Below are 20628 nucleotides of genomic sequence, written 5' to 3'. Positions count from 1 at the left end.
ATTGCATTTACTGTCAAGCATATTATTTATTGCTGCGAAATAAATTCTCACATACTAAGTGGCTCTCACTCACAGTTTCTCTGTATCATGAATCCAGATGCAGATGATGACCAAGGATCAGGTCTCAAGCGAAGAAGGTTCAGCTGGGGAAGGATCCCCTTCCAAATTCATGTGATTGTTGTTAGGAGTGAAGGCCCTGTGCTCATTGAGATGACTTCACTGGTGAACTATTCCAAACCTGAAAATCATTAATAACAATCTATCACAAACTCTTCATAAAAACGTAAACAACAGTACAAGCAGAGATCACTTCCTGATGTATACTATTAATTACTTTATACTGATATTACAACAAAAGCAAGATATTTTAAGGAAGAAAAATTAAGATCGATATGTTTTATAAATAAAGTACAAAGGTCTTCACTAAGATGCTAGCAATACAAATCAGCAAATGGAAAAAGAATTACACACCATCACCAAGAGTATTTGTCTCAGGAATGCAAATTTGGTTCAACTTACAAAATAATTAGTGTCATGCCCTCTAAGAATAAAATAAAAAACAAAAGCCATATGATCATGTCAAAGGATGCAGCAAAGGCACCGGATAAATCCAAAATCCATTTTTGATAACAATATACAACAAATTAAGCCTATGAGGAAAGTTTCTTTATCTTAAAGGGCATCCATGAAAAACTCAGTATCATCATAATTTAATTTAAAGGCTCAAAAATAGTACAAACATGGACATACAGATCAAAGAAATATAGTAGAATTGAACATCCATAAATTAATCTTTACCTTTAGAGTCAAATGATTTTGTAAGGTTGCCAAGCCAATTCAATACGGAAAAATACATTTGTAACAAATGCTGCTAAGACAATTGAATATCCACAAGCAAGTTGAACTTCTCACTCACACCATATACATAATTAGCTCAAAATAATCATATATCCAAATGTAAGCTCTAAATAGACCAAACCCATAGTAGGTAATATATAAATATGTAATTTGGGTCTTAAGATAAACAATAACTCCTATAATTTCTAAGATATGATACTTAAAGCCCAACAAAAATAAATAAACATGAATATATTTAACTTCATAAGAATTAAAATCTTCTGGGATTCAAAGTACATCATTAAAAGTAAAAAGATAATGCAAAGAATAGAAGAAAATATTCACAATCACATAGAAGGAAAGGAGCTATTATCCATAACATACAAAATATTTTACAACTCAAAATAAAAAGGCAAGTAACACAATCGAAGTGGTAAACTATCTGAATAGACACGTATCCAGAGATACTATATTCATGTCTAGTAAGCACATGATATGGGGCCTAAGTCTTTTGTCAGTCAGAAAATGCAACTCTAAGCAACCATGAGATACACTTCACAAATCTAAAGGGTATATTGTGAAAAAAAGGTAAATTTAAAAAGGCAAAATACTTTGTGAGATTTTGGTGATGTGACACTCTGGAATGTGAAAAAGCATAGAGATAATAAAATGGTATTTACTAGGAGCTTGGAAGAGAGGCAGGTCAAACTGGTGAGGTACAGCAGATTCGCTCTGGGCAGTGAAATTATTCTGGTATCATACAGTAACGATAAATACATTATTGTATTTTACAAATCCTAAATAACTTTATAATACAAAAAGTGAACTTACAATATACAAATTAAACACCTTATACAGCAGGTAGCAGATAGCACGGGGCTATACACATAAAAGAATTAAATAACACATCACTGAAATCACCTCACTGAAGGGAGGGGGGAAAAGCAGCTGACCCAAGTAACGTAGCAAGTCAGTGGATATTCTGAGTCTAAAGGGTAAAGATTTATCCATAAAATCTTCAGTTGGTAAAGTTATTTCTCACGGCCATGTACATTTCTAATTCTGAATACGCTTATACAAGTCTTTGGATTATGTGATTAAATAACAGAACCATCTTTATCATTGTTAGCGTGATAGGCTACACACAAGTAAGCGGGAATAGGGGCGCTGATTCATGTGGTACTGGATTAGATCACGGGGTGCTGGAGCGTTACGAGGAAGGAATTCATGTTTAACTTAAAGATACAGATACATGATAAAACATTTGTGTGTGCATGTGTGTGTGTGTGTGTGTGAATCAGTATACACAGATGTGTCTGCTCTGTCAGCACACAAGATCATGAATCAACAGATGCCCCAGGAGCAATGAATATGCCAAGGGCCCGATCTCCATTTCTAATTCAATTTTCCAATAAAAATAACTAGGGCTCTGTTGAAAAATAATGGTTAATACCAGGCTTGTGAGGAAATCCACACAATTAGCATAAGCACCTAGTAGTGCCAGAAAAAGTAAAATGCCAAACAGTGCAAACAACTAACCAACCACATAACAACAGCAAAGCTTAATTATGGTGGTGTTTCAAAATGACAGATGATCCAACTGAAAGAACTTCCAATAGTCAACATTGCAACAATTTAAACAAATAAATGAAGTAGTAGAAGAGTAAAATAAATATCCATGTTTGCATACTGACATAAAAATGATTGCATAAATATGACGATTATTGGAGAAGAATAGATATGTCCAGGATGAATGTTCCAGATAACTTTTGGTAGACCTCTGCTCATAAAGAAGAGCATTTCTTTTGTTTTGTTTTTTGTTTTTCAAGATGGCAGATTGGAGGCTTTGTTAGTGTGCCTCACCTGCTTAGAAAGAGCAAAATAGTGTCTAGAGATTCACACTGTGAATTTGTATCCAACAAACACAGGAACTCAACAGAAAAAGTGAAAGAACCTCTGGATACTTTGAAAGCAGCAGCAGGCAGCAACTTGCACTACGTGTCAGATGGGCAACTGAGCCTTGAGAGTGCAAAAGAGGGAGACTCTCTCTGTGATACATTCCCACTAGGGAACCAGGCAATCCAGGTCACAGGGAAGCGCCTGAACCCTGCCCAGCGATGGAGCTGACTTAAGAGAGGTGGGGAGCATGAAAGTAAGAGTGGCACCTGGATGTGCTGCGTGTGCACTCCCAGACCCCAGCAGCAACAGAAGGAAGATATTCTTGACCCTAATTCATAGAATATCTTGAAGAAATCAGCGAAGTAACCCAGGCAGTAGGCATGCACTGGAAGAAGCCCCCAACTGAGGAAGAAGCTGACCAACTAAGATTTGTATTTGATCTAGTATTGAGCAGAGGATGAACCCCCGAAGGCCTGAACCAAGGGGCATGAAGGAAGTATTCTTGTGCCAGGGTCATGGGACCTGGGTACTGCTGTTTCACATGTCAAATCAAGGGGTGTGGCCTCAGAGCTACTGTTCCAGTTTCAGTCTCCAGTGGGAAGTCTTGTGGCCTGGGGCAGGTTTGTGTTCTGAGCCTAGACTGCCTGGGACTTAGCTGGCTGCTGTGGGTTTTTGCCAGCAGAAGTCTGCATGTGTAAGACCTTCTGTGTCAAGGTCATGGGAACTGACCTGCCACTTTCTACCTCTCTCTCCATGTACAGACTCTCATGGAGCAGAGGGCATTCTCCTCCCTGGAACATTATCTCAGCGGTCAGGGATAATGACCACCATTGCAGCTTCTGCTTACACCCACACTTGGAGAGGCAGAGTATGGACTTTCCTGACCCAGCCCACACCTGGCTTTGCCCCTCTACCTGTCCTAGTAGCAGAACTGGAACAGGGACTTTTTAGACTTCCATGTCGCTTCCCATCAGCTGAATACTTCCCCTGGGTAACAAAGGCTAAGCATAAATCCCAGCACCATGACAGCTGGCTCTCTCCTGCAAGTGCCACCTTCCGGCCCAAGGTCAACCAACACAGTCCGTTATAACATCTGCTGGCATACTAACATGGTACTGGAATAAATGCAGACATACAGACCAGAGGAACAGAATAGAGACCCCAGAAATGAAGGCAAATACTTACGGTTGACTGATTTTCAACAAAGCAGACAAATACATACACTGAGGAATGAACATCCCATTCAATAAAAGGTGCTAGGAAAATAAGATAGCCACATGCAGAAGAATGAAATTGGATCCTTATCTGTCACCATATATAAAAATTAACTCAAGATGCATTAGAGACTTAAATGTGAGACATGAAACCATAAAGATTCTAGAAGTAAAACTAGCAAAAAATCTTCTGGACATTGGCCTAGGCAAAGAATAAGACCCCGAAAGCAACTATAACATAAACAAAAACAAAAAAATGGGACTTAGCTAAACTGAAAAGCACAGCAAAAGAAATAATCGACAGAGTAAAGAAACAACCTACAGAATGGGAGAAAATATTTGGAAACTGTCCATCCAAACAAAGGACTAACCCAGAATCTACAAGAAACACAAATCAGCAAGAAAAAAATAAATAATCCCATTAAAAAGTGGTGGGATGAAATGAACAGGCAAAAGATATACAAACGGCCAGCAAACATATGAAAAAAAAAATGCTCAACATCACTAATCATCAGGGAATGCAAATTAAAACCATAATGCAATACCAACCTTAGCCTAGTCAGAAGGACCATTATGAAAAAGTCAATAAATGATTGATATTGGTGTGGATGAGGTGAAAAGGGAATGCTTATACACCCTTGGCAGGAATGTAAATTCGTACGACCTGTATGGTAAACAGCATGGAGATTTCTCAATGAGCTTTTACAAGCAGAGCTACCATTCAATCTAGCAATCCCACCACTCGGTACGGGCCCAAATGAAAAGAAGTCATTCTATCAGGCGCCACCTTCAGTCTTCCTGGACCCAGCAATTCAGGGGTTTCAGGTTCGAGACAAGTGCGGGGTTCTCCATAAAGGCAGCGTTGGTGGTGGACCCGACCCCTTGCAGCCCCACACGGAGGGAGTGGAGGGCCGCGTTCTGCAGATTGCTGCACAGGATAAAAGGTAGATTCCACCTGGTGAGTGGAAGGTGCATGTGGCAGCTCTGCTGGGGCTGCGGGAGTACAGGAGAGAGTGGCTGGCTGCCTGGTGCACAAGTGTCTCCGGAGCACAGGCTCAGAAGGCCGGGGCAGAGAGGCAAAGGTGCTGGTCGCAGAAACTTTGGTTCAGGGGCTCAACACGCCCGCTAGGGATGTGGCCCATCACCTGATCTTTGAAAGCACTTTGTGCTCCTCACTCGGCTTCCTGTTACAAATCGTGGCAACATATTTCAGAGGACTTGGGGGAAAATCGCCCTCTTGGCACCATCAGGTCCATTCTCAGTGGCGTTCTGCCGGGGAGAGGAGGAAGTCCTCAAGGATGGTGTGAAGGAGGGGTGCCCACCCTTGGGCTTGGCAGATGGGTGAGCTCCACTTCCCAGTGCCCAAGCCCTTATTGCATCTGCTGCAGACTCCATCAGCCTGGGCACGGTGATCCAAGAGTTCACCCACGTGAGACATTCTTTCGGTGTTGCTGCCCAGTGGAAGACCACAGCCTGCCTTCTTCCTGGGCGTGAGTGAAGTGACACGGCCACTGCCAGGGCGGGGGTCCAGGGAAGCCTGTCTCTGGTGTCACTGTGCTCTGCACCAAGTACGGAGAAATGTGTGTAAGGAGTTGACAACTCCCGAGAAAGCATTTCAGTGGTTACTGGAGGACCTGCACTCTGGAAATGCAGAGAACCCAGGACTGTTGCCAGGATTAACTGGGTGACTAACAAGAGAGGGCAGACAGAGCCTCGCTCATTTCGGTACTCTGCACGGGTTAGTTGCCACCATCAGCTGTGATGGGCACATGTGGTGACTGCTTTGTGGCACTCCTGGGCATCGCTCCACTTGGTTTCAGATACCTGTGGAACTGTTTTGAACAGAGGAAAGAAATTCAGGATTGTACCCAGCCCTTAACTGGGGTTTGTTTGGAAGCTCACCATTTGTTTGTAAGTGTGAGTGTATGACCTTTGAGTGTGGGCCCTGGTCTCTTCCTATCCTTTTCACTTTCAACTTCATCTTCCTGATTATCTTGGAAGCCACCTACAGCCTTACTCATCTCAGTCAAAGGTACCCCTAGCTCTTGTCAGCTGTCAACAGTTTCCTTTGCCCATGACTTGCAGAGGTGGGAGGGATTCGTCTCACACTGTGCATGTCCAGGGTACTGGGGCTCTCCCTGATGGGATGTCAGCAAGAGTGGTGGGGGTACCAACCCTATACCATGCAGCAGCTAGAAGGTTCACAAACCTCCTTTTCTATCTTTTTCTCTTTCCCTCCTTTTAAAGGAGCCAGGTTTAAAACCTGGCTCCTTTGCAGAAGCCTGGCAGGAACTTCCAGGCAGGTTTTAAACCTGGCTCCTTTGCAGAAGCCTGGCAGGAACTTCATATTCTCATTCGCTTTGGGATTTCAGCTGGCTACTTATTAAGACCTACTTTTGTGAACATTTTATACAGAGAGGCAAACTATAGCAAGAAAACTTGAGAGCTCAAATGGTTAACTGCAGCTATTAAGTGAAGCAGAGTCATCAAAACCTCTCTTTCTTCCTTTGTTTTCTTTTCTGCCTGCTTCAGATTGGCTGTTACTAAGCTGTTGGTGCTGTGATAAGACACATTATTTACAGACTAACTAGAAAGTAAACAAAGGAAACTTATTTAAAACTGAAGGAAAAAAAGAGGTAAAAGATGCTTTTTTAAAAACAAAACTGCCATAAAGATTGCTTTACTCAAATTTTGGTTCACAGCTTTCACAGATTATATATTGGAGAAAACACAATTTAGCCATGGAAACAGGTTCCACTTTTGTCAGACAATAACGTGTATCCAGCTATTTTTTTATAAAATACTGAGTGTGGACTGTTACCTTATGGTTAGAATCCCAAGGTAAATGCTATGAGACCTTTGCTTGTGTGTGTATACCTGTTTAAACATATTTGTGTGTATGTACATATGTAGACAAGTTTGTGTATGTACATATGTAGACATGTTTGCGTATGTACATATGTAGACATGTTTGCGTATGTACATATGTAGACGTTTGTATGTATGTATGTAGACATGTTTGTATGTACATATGTAGATGTTTGTGCATATGTAGATATGTAGACATGTTTGCATGTACATATGTAGACATGTTTGTGTGCATGTACATATGTAGACATGTTTGTGTGTATGTACATATGTAGACATGTTTGTGTGTATGTACATATGTAGATATGTTTGTGTGTTATGTCTAGCCTGCTACCAAATTGACTTACAAGTAAGTCAGTCCTCATAAGTCAGGAAGCTTTTCAAGTTGACATAAATTTAATAATCCTTGACAAATAAAACTGGTTTTAAGATTATTGGTGATATAATATTAGAAATATCTTCAAAATGATCAGCATATTTTTATCTGAGTTTACTGAACAAATGTTTTTGTATTTATCTCTGTCTATATATTAAGGTGTCAGGATATGACATAAAGGCTATAGGGCCATAAACCCAGCCAAAAACAGAATAATTTTTGTTTGTGTGATTTTATAGATGAGTTAGACTAATTTAATATTACTAGTTCAATGAAAACAGTTAAATCTTCTATGCTATTAACAAAATGCGCATATATTGAACTTTAAGGTTCCTACTTAGGTAAAACACCTTATGTCCACAGACTTTAAAAATGGGTAATAGGGACATAACTAAATAATTACTACTTTTGGGTAATATCCCAGGTTTCAAAAGTACTCTAGGTGAACTGTTAAAATGGAAAAACTGAGTACACGTCAATGAGATCAATGCTTCTAAGTGCAATTTTTGTATAATTTAAAATCTTAAAATCATTTTGGATGCTTACTGGATGTCTGGGTCAATTCCAATTGAGAAAGCGTTATTATATAGAGAAAACTGTTCTAGAAATTGTGAAATGTTTCTCATCTATACAATAGTAATGTCTGATAGTTCAGGATTTCTTTTTTCCTAGGTTTCTAGAAAATGTGCCAAAGAGGAGGTGTCCTTATTGAGAAAAAGAATTATTTTGTCTAATTCAAACGTTTTTTAAAAGTTGATTCAAATTACGAGTTTGAAAAGGTTATTTATGAAACAAACTAGAAAGGAAGCAGTAAATGGTGAAGAGAGATGTGAAGAAAGATATAGACAAGAACATGTAGTTTTGGTAAGGAAAGTTATCAAGAAAAAAGAGTAATTTTATATGAGAAAGAATCTTGCATGGTAAATTATTCTCCTAAAGTAAAATGACTGGTTATTTAAGAAACAGGATCTTATTACAAGGTTAATCTAGAAAAAGAAAATGAAAAATAATTTTAAAAAGGAACAGATACCATAGGACAAGTATACAGTCCAAGCATGTGACAGATGGTCTGTGTAAGTCATGATAAGGCTCGTGAAGGGGAATTTATAAAAGGAATTTTGTATGTAATGAAGTTAGGTATAATTAAAAAGGAATTGTTTATAATAGTCTTTCTAAAGAATGGTCCCCTATATTAAACCAATATTTTCTTAAGGTATCAATTTGCTCTTAATAAAATGACAAGAAATTTTGATTTTCTATTCCATAATTGATTTCTTTTGAAAACTTGTGAGATTCATATCTCAAATGTTCAATTGTTGTCTTGCTGCTATCAGCTTTTTCTCCCTTTGACGTGGCCTGGGATAACTCTATCCTTCAGCTTCCTGTCAGTTCCTGTAACTTTTCTTAGTTCTGAATGTTGTGGCCTGATGCTGAAATATTTTATCTTAGAGGTCTATAAAAGCAGTGTTTTCCTCCAGGATAACTTGATTCTATATTCTTGGGTTGTTTTTCTTTTTTTTGGTGTGTCTAAATTTTCACTGTAATCAGGAAAGTTACCATGCAGCTACTAAGAGTCATCTGTTCCCCAGTTCTACTCATAACCTTGTACACACTCTTCCCATGTTTGATTAAACTCAAGCACTTTTTATTATAAGTTGTACTTCCAGATTATCTAACCAGGCTATCCCCTAAGGAGAGGCAGTCGCACTAAAAAGGGTTTTCCTTTGACTTTTTGGTAACTGCCTTAAGAAACAAGATTTTACATTTTATCAAGATAGTTCCTACGATGCCTTTATAAAGTGCTTAATTGGTTTTTAAAAACCTATGAAATTTGAAAGGAGTACGGTTTTTACACATGTGTAACTTTCTGTATTGCCTTTAAAGTCTTTCAATGATCACTTTGGTTAAATGAATAACTATTGTTTTACAAGCACCTGTAGTTTGCTTTTGATCAAATAATTAAGCTTTCTAACACCTTTGACAGACATCTCCAAAACTGAATTCTAAATTAAGTCTCTGACTTATTGCTGGGGCTTATCAAAGCTAAAAAAAATTAATCACTGTGAAGTGTATCACCACCTCCAACACACTGAAAAAGTTCTTATCAGGTGCTATTAACTAATCTTTGTGGTGTTAGGGTACAAAGAATTGACTCCTGGATACATGTAGCTCCTCTAACGAAGACAGACTCCTGCCAGCATCTAACATCAAACTCAAGTTAACCAAAGCCTCATCTTTAGACTCAAGCGAAGGCAATAATCAAAGTACACTGCTTTCATGCAACACAGGGACAGGCCTGTATTATACTTTATTCAATAAGTTTGCTTCTATCTGAAACAGAAATATATGAAATATCATTTAATTTATTTTGTGCCTTAATAACAAATAATTTAAATGTTTAGTTACCTATAGGCTTCCTTTCCTATCACTCTTTTTTTTTTTTTTTTTTTTGAGACACAGTCTTGCTCTGTTGTCCAGGCTGGAGTACAGGGGCACAATCTCAGCCCACTGCAATCTCTGCCTCCTGCTCAAGCAATTCCTCTGCCTCTGCCTCTGCCTCCCGAGTAGCTGAGACTAGAGGCACGCACCACCATGCCCAGCTAATTTTTTGTATTTTAGTAGAGACGGGGTTTCATCATGTTGGCCAGGATGGTCTTGATCTCCTGACCTCGGGATCCGTCCGTCTCGGTCCTGGCACTCTTAGAAGAAGACAGTGCTTATGGCATTTTTGCTTAAAATGTGGCTAATGGTGAATATTTTGTTTTGTTAATATATCCAGAACTTAAAATTGTTCAATACCTCCAGACCCAGGGACTATCATGGAAGATATGAATGCGTGAGACTGTAAGGGCCAGTTCTTGTGAGATAAAATTAATTCAGACCCCCCAAATCAAGGATGGGCACACGAATGCCTAAACAGCTAAATAAAATACTTATGTTTTGTATAGCTAGTGAGATCATTCCTATAAGCCAAGATTACAATAGTTCAATGCATACAATTCATAGACAATTCAGTTATATACCTTTTCACTTTTAGTTGTTGGCTCTTACATTGCTTAAAAGGGGTTTTAAGGATTAATGACTGCCTGCCCACCTTCATTCCAGTCTGGCCTACAACATCTAATTGGATATAAGACTTTTGATTCTCAGTCCCACCATAGTGGGGGCAGCAAGGAACATGATGGACCCAGGTCAGGTGGCATGCCACTGGGGCATTGACATAAGAAAAAATAACAGCGTGGCTACTGATACTGCCTCTGGCATACCTTGGCAAAAAAGAGGAATATAAACTATAAAATGAAATCCTAAGCCCCCGCCAACTTAAAGGACACTCCCTACCCCCATATTAGCCACAGCAATCTGAAAAACTAATTCAGGCCACGACAACAAGAGGGGTGTTGAACATGCTTCACTGTATCTTCCTCCCATTATGGGAATTTAGGCATAACTGATCAGCATTAATGTTACAATAAAAATTGTAAAACAGACTGTTTATAACAATAAAATTCCAAATTATGAACAGGATTTAGGAACATGCCAGGCAGGAGTTAAGTCGCACATTCCTACACTTTTAAAAAAGCAGACAATGCTTACAACTGCCACAAGGTTTCTATGGTTCTCTAGCAGCAAAACAAGCACTAGCCTCAAGATAAGCTGACTGACTGACCCCTAGCCACTGTTCTACAGCTTGAAGTAGACAAGAGACCAATTTCAGTAACTTTCTCCTGATAAAAGATCACTGACCATAAACCAGTTTTGGCCCGTTTACAGTAAATGCACACTTGCATACCTTTGTCCTCAAAAGAACTTTTGAAATATAGGGCATAATGATAATACATTTAAAAGTTAAGTCTCTGCCCCAAAATAAATGAGTCATATGTTCCATGGATATTTGTTAATACACATGGGTCAGGACCACCTTCATGAATATTTACAACTCCTCCTGTAGCCTGTTAAACATATATAGTTAACCAACTTGTCCTCATATCTCCACAGCAGCTCTGGGTACAACTGACACTTGGGGTTTTGCACTGTAATTAAGACTAAATGCTGTGTGTACTTCCTGGATAACTCCAGAAACATATCCTCAGCCCTAAAAGACATGCACAAGCAAACTAATGCTATGCCTAATCTCATGATGTCTTTAAATCATATGGCTTTAGATATCTTCACTGCAGCCTGGGGTGGCACTTAACATTCATTAAGGTTGACCATTTTACACACACACACACACACACACACACACACCCCAGATCATTCTTACAATATAACCCAAGCTATGCATGTAGATACCCATATTTCTGCTATAGATGCCCTCTCTCAGGATTCTATGACATCATGATTTAGTCGGCTTCCTGGTGCAAACAATACTATTATATATATAATTAATACTGTTAAATGCCCTCTTCAGCTGCTATGAGCTTTATTGCTGTTGTACACTCTACATGGAGAGGCAGGAAATCATTCTCAGAAATTCTTGGATCCTCACACCATACATGCACAGTAAGTTCCTGCTGGAAACTCAAGAATATTTCCAACTCCAAGTAAACAGATTCCATTCTAATGCTCTATATCTATGCCCCCTTTCAGTAGGAAGCAGACCAAACGAATATGATGCTCCAATCCCATACAAATAAAGTGGAATATTACAGTGGGTGCTGTAACCAAGTACTTCATTTTCCTTAAAAAATATTTACTTTTTCTCTTTCTCCTGTGTGTTCATGTCTTACTTAGCTCCTTAGAAATGCAAATTCAAGGCCGGGCTCGGTGGCTCAAGCCTGTAATCCCAGCACTTTGGGAGGCCGAGACTGGCGGATCACGAGGTCAGGAGATCAGGATCACCCTGGTGAACATAATGAAACCCTGTCTCTACTAAAAAAACACAAAAAACTAGCTGGGTGAGGTGGCGGCCGCCTGTAGTCCCAGCTACTCGGGAGGCTGAGGCAGGAGAATGGCGTAAACCCGGGAGGCAAAGCTTGCAGTGAGCTGAGATCCGGCCACTGCACTCCAGCCTGGGCAACAGAGCGAGACTCCATCTCAAAAAAATAAATAAATAAATGCAAATTCAAACTTTTCCCTCCTTCCTTTCCACCAGCCAAAAAACCAGAAAGCACTGTCAGCTTACCTAAGTATATGTTTTCTTAGAAACTACCAAATCTTGAACCAAAATAAGCATCCACCAGGATTCTCCTCCACAGAGAGATTGTCTCAAGACATCAGTTAATCCACAACCTGACTCTGTCCCCAGTGATGCTGGGCAGACTAATGAATGACCCATGACTGAAGATAAATCATCCAGCAAGACATGTAGATCCTGCACCTACACACCCCTTCTGCATACCCTGCTTGCCAATATTTCTTCTTAAAACCCTGATTTCTGCCCAGAAAACTTAAGTGATTCCTATAGATATGAATCCAGCCTTTCCACACACATTGCTAAGCTCTGGAATAAAGTGACTTTCTTCTTTTTTTTGGAAATGGACTCTCGCTATGTCCCCCAGTAGCTGGATTTACAGGCACGCGCCACTGTGCCCGGCTAATTTTTGTATTTTTAGCAGAGACGGGGTTTCGCCATGTTGGCCAGGCTGGTCTTCAACTCCTGACCTCAGGTGATCATCCCGCCTCGGCCTCCCAAAGTGCTGGGAGTACAGATGTGAGCCACCGCGCCTGGCCAGTGACTTCCTTTTTACTACCCCTCTGTGATTTGATTTTGCAAGTGGCCATGGCCAAACCTACCGGGTTTGGTAACAAAATGCTGCCAGGCTGAATTCAACAGATGAGGGGCCCATTTTTCCTTAAAGCAGGTTCTGTCAATTCTGCTTACAGCACTGAAGCTCACAGACCGTGACTGCTGCCACACCTAGCAGAGCAAATGCCCATCTATTATTACATATTCCCATACAATATCAGGGTTTTTGCTCTGTTGACTGCTCATGTCACATATCTTGAGCAAGTGTTCCCAACCCTCGCATGTTTTTTGACTAAGACAACAAAAATTAAAATCTATAAAGAGCACAAGCATGAAAGCCTTTTGAGAATATTAAGGTAGATGAAAATGACAATAAATAAAAAATTGAAATTCCCTTATTACAAGCCAATGGCACAAAGATATTTTCTGATTACAGCACTCAATGTACACATTTTCTAAGTGGTATTTTTTCTATCTCTGAGAACTAAAACCAAATTTAATAATCACTCATCAAAAATAAGAAAATAATATCTAACAGAATAGGTGATCTGTACAAAGACATGTCATGTACACATTTATGGAAGTGAGATGGAAGGAATTATGGACTCCAGCCATTGTCTAAATTTTTGTGTAAGGAGAAAGTAAGGCAACATCATGAAGTTCACACCTGCACAATTAAGAAGTGGTTGCTCCTTGTATTCAGACGTGAAGTGTTACTGTACTGCTACACAAATCAATACCTTGTTATCCTTTCACATGTACAGAAACTGAGCCATATAATGGAAAGTTTCACACATCTTTTTAAGCATGAGAATCTGAGTCAATTTTGCCTTGTGGCTTCCAGAACAGTTTCTGTCCTCCTCCTTTTCAACCAGAGATATTTCAGAGAAGATTCGCAGAAAAACAAAAAACAGAGAACGTGTAACATCAGTCTTTTCTAATAAAAGTGATATTCACATTAAATTTAGGAAAGAGAAATGTGAGAAAAGATTAAAATAATTAAAAGTGTTCATTGAAAAATAATTGTGAATCCATTTTTAAAATAGAGGAATAAACACCTTAAATATGCAACACAAAAAGTAAAATTTGGTTTTAGATGATGCTTATGAGTAAAAAAAGAAAAAAAATATACTCAAGTGTTAAACACATTTACATAACACATCATATCAAAATCAGGATAAATATTACAATGCAAGAAATAGAGTCTTAAGGTGTCATTGGTCAGCCTGCAAAATCAGTATTGAACAAACTCAGCCTTATTCAAAACTGAATTCCTCACCTCACCAACAGAAAGGGCAGGCAGCTGCTGCCCTTGCACATGGAGACCCCATACAGTGGCTCTGAGCTCAGAGGCTCCCATGTGGCTCTGACTTTGGTGGGCATGGTCTGGAGGAGAAGGAACCTGTCACAGAGTCGTCTACACCAGTGCAGGAGGTTACTATGGCTGCATCTCAAGGTTTTTAACGCTACTGGCTGTTGTTGAAAGTATTTATACATAAAGTGGGGAGTGGTGTTGGGGGATTGTCTAAGATTCACAAGGATATAAGGGATTCAAGAGTTTATAGCAACAATTTAAGTTCTAAACCAGCCAGGTGCGGTGGCTCATGCTTGTAATCCCAGCACTTCGGGAGGCTAAGGTGGACGGATTGCTTGAACTCGGGAGCTCGAGATCAGCGTGGGCAACAAGATGAAACCCCATCTCTACAAAAAATTAAAAAAAAAAACTACCTGGGAAGAGTTGTGCACCTGTGGTCCTAGCTACTTGGGAAAGTGAGGTGGGAGGACTGCTTGAGCCCCGAACTCGAGGCTCCAGTGAGCCAAGATCTTGCCACTGCACTCCAGCCCAGGTGTAAGAGCGAGATCCTGTCTCAAAAAAACATTAACTTTTTTTTTTAAAGTTCTAAACCTACAGCTTTATTGAAGGTACAGCTGAAAGTACTGGTGTAGGTGCAAGGCATGCAGGTTGTTACATTTTCTACTTCATTATGGAGAAGCTCCGAGGTTAAAAGAGGTGGCTCTGGGCAAGGCACAGTGGCTTACACCTGCAATCTTAGCACCCTGGGAGACAAAGCAGGGAGGATTGCTTGTGGCTAAGAGTTCTACACTAGCATGGGAAACATAGGAAGACCTGGTCTCTTAAGAAAAAAAAAAAAAAAAAAACCTAATTAACCAGGCATGGTGGCTTGTGCCTGTAGTCCTAGCTATTCAGGAGGCTGAGAGGGGAGGATCATTTGATCCCAGTAGTTCAAACACAGAATCTGCTCTACAATTAAGCCACTGTACCCTAGCTGGACAACAGGACAAAATACTCTCTCTCTCTTAAAAAGGAAAAAATACAAAACAATCTCTGGAGAGAAAAGTATTGTGCTAAATAGACTCTCTTAATATTAGACAGTGTTAAGTTGGATGTGGTGACTCACACTTCTAATCACAGCACTTTGGGAGGCCAAGGTGGGCAGATCACCTGAGGTCAGGTGTTCGAGACCAGCCTAGCCAATATGGTGAAACTCCATCTCTACTAAAAATACAAAAGAATTAGCCAGGTGTGGTGCCACACACCTATAATCCCAGTCACTCGGGAGGCTGAGGCACAAGAATCGCTTGAACCCAGGAGGCGGAAGTTGCAGTGAGCCATGATTGCGTCATAGCACTCCAGCCTGGGCTGGAGACTCTGGAGACAGAGTGAGACTCTGTATGAAAAAAAAAAGATAATAATAATGATAATAATAAGACTGTGAAATTTGCACAAAGATAGAAGAAACAACCAGTAACTTAAAAAATAAAAACAGAGCTAGAAAGCAGACATATAGATATATAAAAATTAATTTATACATTGATGCATGGGGAAGAGATCAGTTTTTAATAAAATGTTCCAGGAAATTGAATATCCACAGGGAACAACCAAGATCTGACCTTTGACCTCACATACACACAAAATCAATTCAAGTTGGTTCAGAGGCTTGAATATAAAAATAATAGAGTATTTAGAACACAATTTAGGAAAATATCTTCATGACACAGGGTAGAGTGAGCTGTCTAACTAGACCTGAAAATTATTTAGCATGTCAGACAAGACACATTCTACACAGTCGAAGTGAGCAAAGACTCTGGGGCAGACAGTATCAAACTCAAGGGTCCTTTATACCTTTCCCGCAGAAAGTCAGCTCACACTCCAAAATGGAGCACAGGAGTGAAAATCGTGCTTACTTCTTGAGATGTCAGTGTGCACTGTAGCAAATGATAACATACAAAGCATGCAGTATATTATCAAGCCTACATTAACCCCTAAAAATTTATTTTCTAATAAATTGTGAGATACATCTTTTGTGTCAATTGTAACATGTCATTACTCTATACACCAGAATGGAAGAACAAAACCACTAACAAATGAAGAAACTAATACTTTTATCACTTATAAATAAATCATATAGTAATAATATAAATACATTATAATTACTGGAAAAACTATTTTCAATGTGCATACATGTGGATATTTGTCTTGTGTCATTCCTATGATTACATGGGATGGAACATACAAGAAAAACACATTGACAAAGGTTTTCCTAAATTTTCTCATTCAGATGTAACGCTCCTGAATCACTCTTCAATTCATCTTGCCCATAATTTTCCCCATATTATTATCAGCTGTGCTAATCTGAAGCTTGGTGATGCTGCATTTCTTGTGAGATTCCTATGTTGCTCCTGTGAGCTTATCTTTCCAACCTTCTGAAACCTCCTATGCAAGCTATGATGTTAATTATATGAAATGAAAATATCAATGGAAGATTCATAGACCAAGCTCATGTATATGTAAATGAGGACAATAACATTATGGTTGCCTTCTCCTCAATAGTGTTTTAACACTGTCAAATTTAAGGTGCATCTGTGTTTCATAAACGTGAAAATGTGCCCTCTACGATGAGTGGAATACACTGTCCTCTGTGACTGCCAATTTCTCAGTGTTAGATTATGGTGGCTCATCAACTGTATTCTTCTCTGTTACTGAAGGAATATGCATAAATATTATAAGTTTACCAAGTGCATTTACATTCTACGTAGCTATTAGACACATTAGAGTTACTAGTGGAACACTAGAATTCTTATGTTATGCATGGAAATGTAGTTTTATGAACTATGGTTTAAGAAATCCACTGAGGAAGAAGATAATAATTATAAAGAGTTACTTGAAAAATTCACTGGAGTAATAGCTTTCTAAAGACCTAGAAAAAGCTGTATCATGAAACTTTCCACTGCAGTCTTAGGAATATGACCAATGATCCTTGTAAGCTTCATTATAAACTCCATTTTTTCAGCTATAATATTTATGTAACTCTTTTTTCTTCATTCCCATTTGCCGTTTTAACCATATGGCTGGAGATCACAGAAATCACTTTATAATAGTCACTGCAGACGTAGATGCATAATGGTCTTTATAAAATGTTTTAATCCGTCCCCTTTCTACTCTGGTCAGCCCTAATTTGAGTACTTGGATTTGGGGACTGGGTTTGGTGTTCCCTCAGGAATACACTGACAGAAGAAGAAACACATAAAGTATGAATTTCTGTATACCCAAAATTCAGTCAACCTCCTAAATGATGGGAGTTTCTTTAGGTGTATGCAGAAACCCACATACAAAAACAAAAACTCACAGAATTTAGGAGGTTGACTGAATTTTCCCCTACAGTTTTAAATTCCAGCAAGGCTAAATTAAATACATATAAAGTCATGTTCTCAAATATCCAAGACATTCTTCCACTGAACTCCAACTTCTAATCAGGTTAGAGTGTGGAGTCCAAGTGTTGGGTATTTGTCCCAAGATCTGGTCTAGAATTTGGTTTCTTTTAAATGGCATCTCTTTTAGAATTGTGATGTCCAGGCCAGCCTCTAAGGAACTGTTGGTTTAAGGTATTGTGGGAAATCACATCTTCCATGCAGTTAGAGTGTGTCTGGGAACTCCCTGCTCAGCACTTTGTCATCTGCTTTCTCCACTCACTAGCATCCAACTGCAAAAAACCTGTTGTGTAAAAGATTCATATCCAGGTCTCTGTAAGTAGGGTCTGGCCTAAACCCATTTGTAAGAAACGTTTGTTGTACTCTGCTTACCTGCTACCTTGGTGGCTTTCGGGTTGGCAGTGGGCAACAGAATGCATGGTCCCAAACAATTCCTGATGGAGTCTGTAGAATGAAAAGAACTAAATTAGGACATATCTTTCTGAAAGGTTTGAAGGTACAGTTGTCTTTCGATTACTTGAAGAAGAAATCCCTGTACCAAGAAAACACTATCCTGAATGCAGAAATATGATTTATGTTCCCTGTCACTGAAATTTCTAATTCTTGGCTTCTAATATCTGAGTCATATCTCCCAAAAATGCTTCAATGGGAACCAGAATATACACTGCTCAGTGATGTCTGCACATGGGGCTTTCTGGATATGTGAAGGAAAGGCAGCTTTTTCTGAACAAGTGGTTGCTGACACTCCAACTGGTGACTGGGTAACAGAGAAGGAGAAAAAGGATGACAGTCCGTAGAGCTTGATGGTGCCTTCCCAAAGCAGGTGTACCTGGGTTTGGAAATGCGACTAGATAAAAATGCTCATTTTCTATTCTAACATATCATCATAAGTTATCTGAAACACTCACTAATTTCTCCAAGATTAGAAACGAGACACGGATTTCCACTCTTGACACTTGTTTTCAACATTGTACTAGATGATACAGACATGGCAGTTAGTCTAGAAAAATAAATATAAGGCTTCCAGGATGGAAAGGAAGTTAAAGTCTGTCTGTTGGCATATGACATGATCTTATGTATAAAACTTCTAAAGGACTGTAATCAAATATGTTTAGAATTTAGAAATGAGTTCAACAAACTTGCAGTATACAAGGTGAAGATATAAAATCCTCTGAATTTCTATATGCTAGCAATTAATAATCTAAAACAAAAAACTCAGAATGTTCCATTTGAGATGACATCAAAAATAAGTTTATCAAATTAAGTATAAGATATATACAAAAAAATAAAGAAAACATTTTGAAAAAAAAACGGAAAAATCTTTGAGTATTCATTGCTTATAAAGGTTAATGTTGTTAGGCTGGCAATATTCTCCAAATTGATCTATAGATTTAATGCAACCTCTATCAAAATCCCAGGTGACACTCCCTTCCTCTAAATTCACAAAGCTTATCGAAAGTTCATATATAATGCAATAGAACCAGAGTAGCCTAAATTATTTTGAGAAAGGAGAAAAAAGGTTGGCATGGGAGATACATACTTCCTGACTTCAAAACTCACTGCAAAGTAATAGTAATCAAGATTTATGGTACTGGTATAAGAATATAGATGTTGATCAATGTAATAGAATATAATGCTCAAAAATGAATACATATATTTGTAGAGAAATAATTTTATAATGTCACCAAATAAATTACATATGGATAAATATTTTTAATAAAATATTTCTAAGCAAGTGCATATTCCATGCAAGTCGAACTCCTGCCTCACACTGAAAATGTAAGTGACTCAAAAGGATCATATATCTATATATAATAGCTAAACAGGCCCAAAATGTAGAAAATAACACAGGAATACATCTTCATGGTCTTAGGTTAAACAATCTTTTCTAAGATATGATGCTGAAAGCAAAAGGGAAGAAGAAAAATCAGGCATATTAAACCTCATCAGAATGTGAAACTTTTGTGATTCACACTGCACCAACAAAAATAAAGACACCCAAAGAATGGGAGCAAATATTTGCAAACAAAAGCAAAAATTGGCAAATGAAACCTATTAAACTTAAGGGCTTCTGCACAGCAAAAGAAAACTATCTACAGAATGGGAGAAAAGTTTTGCAACCTATGCATATGACCAAAGTCTAATATGCAGCATCTATAAAGAACTTAAACAAATGTTCAAGAAAAAAAAACCAACTCCATAAAAAAAGAGGGCAAAGGACATGAACAGACACTTTCAACAGAAGATATATATGTGGCTAACAATCATATGAAGAAAAGCTCAACCTCACCGATCCTGAAAGAAATGCAATTAAAAATCACAATGTGATACCATCTAACACCAGTCAGAATGGCTATTATTAAATAGTCAAGAAATAGATACTGGCAGGGTTGTGGAACAAAGGAATTACTTACACGCCGTCAGTGGACGTCTAAATTAGTTCAACCATTGTGGAAGGCAGTGTGGAGACTACAAGAAGACCTAAAAACAGAAATATCATTTAACCCAGCAATCCCATTACTGAGCATATACCCAAAGAAATAAAAAGTGTCCTGTGAAGAAGACACATGCAAGCATAGGTTCATTGCAGCACTATTCACAATAGCAAGAATGTGGAATCAACCTAAATGCCCATCAATGGTGGACTGCATAAAGAAAATGTGGAACATACACACCACGGAATACTATGCAGCCATAAAAAATATCATGTCTTTTACACGAAAACGGATGGCGCTGGAGGCTATTATCCTTAGCAAACTAATGCAGGAACAGAAAACCAAATACCATGTTTTTTCCCTTATAAGTGGGAGGTAAATGACAAGAGCACATAAACACACAGTGGGGAACAACACACACTGAGGTTTATCAGAGGGTGGGAGGCGAGAGAGGATCAGAAAAGATAACTAATGGGTACTAGGCTTTAGTACATTGATGATGAAATAATCTACAACAAACCACCATGACACAAGTTTACCTATGTAACAAATGTGCACATGTACCCTGAAATTTAAAGG

The 20628-nt window shown here is 38.7% G+C and overlaps 1 protein-coding gene across 1 annotated transcript in view; it reads right to left on the bottom strand.

Moving 5' to 3' along the window:
- Nucleotides 1-20628, bottom strand: part of LOC105499091 (nuclear pore associated protein 1) — a 564120-nt gene that overhangs the window by 257406 nt on the left and 286086 nt on the right. The window contains exons 42-44 of the mRNA XM_071099379.1: nucleotides 20029-20095; nucleotides 17987-18058; nucleotides 74-238 (exon numbers count right to left, since the gene is read on the bottom strand). The gene's annotated coding sequence lies outside the window, so the exon portion shown is untranslated. The remainder of the gene's footprint in view (nucleotides 1-73; nucleotides 239-17986; nucleotides 18059-20028; nucleotides 20096-20628) is intronic.

The sequence above is a fragment of the Macaca nemestrina genome, chromosome 7 (genome assembly GCF_043159975.1).
Source record: "Macaca nemestrina isolate mMacNem1 chromosome 7, mMacNem.hap1, whole genome shotgun sequence".
Taxonomy (NCBI): domain Eukaryota; kingdom Metazoa; phylum Chordata; class Mammalia; order Primates; family Cercopithecidae; genus Macaca; species Macaca nemestrina.
The sequence above is the reverse complement of the archived record's forward strand: the minus strand, read 5'-3'. Positions and strand labels throughout refer to the sequence as shown.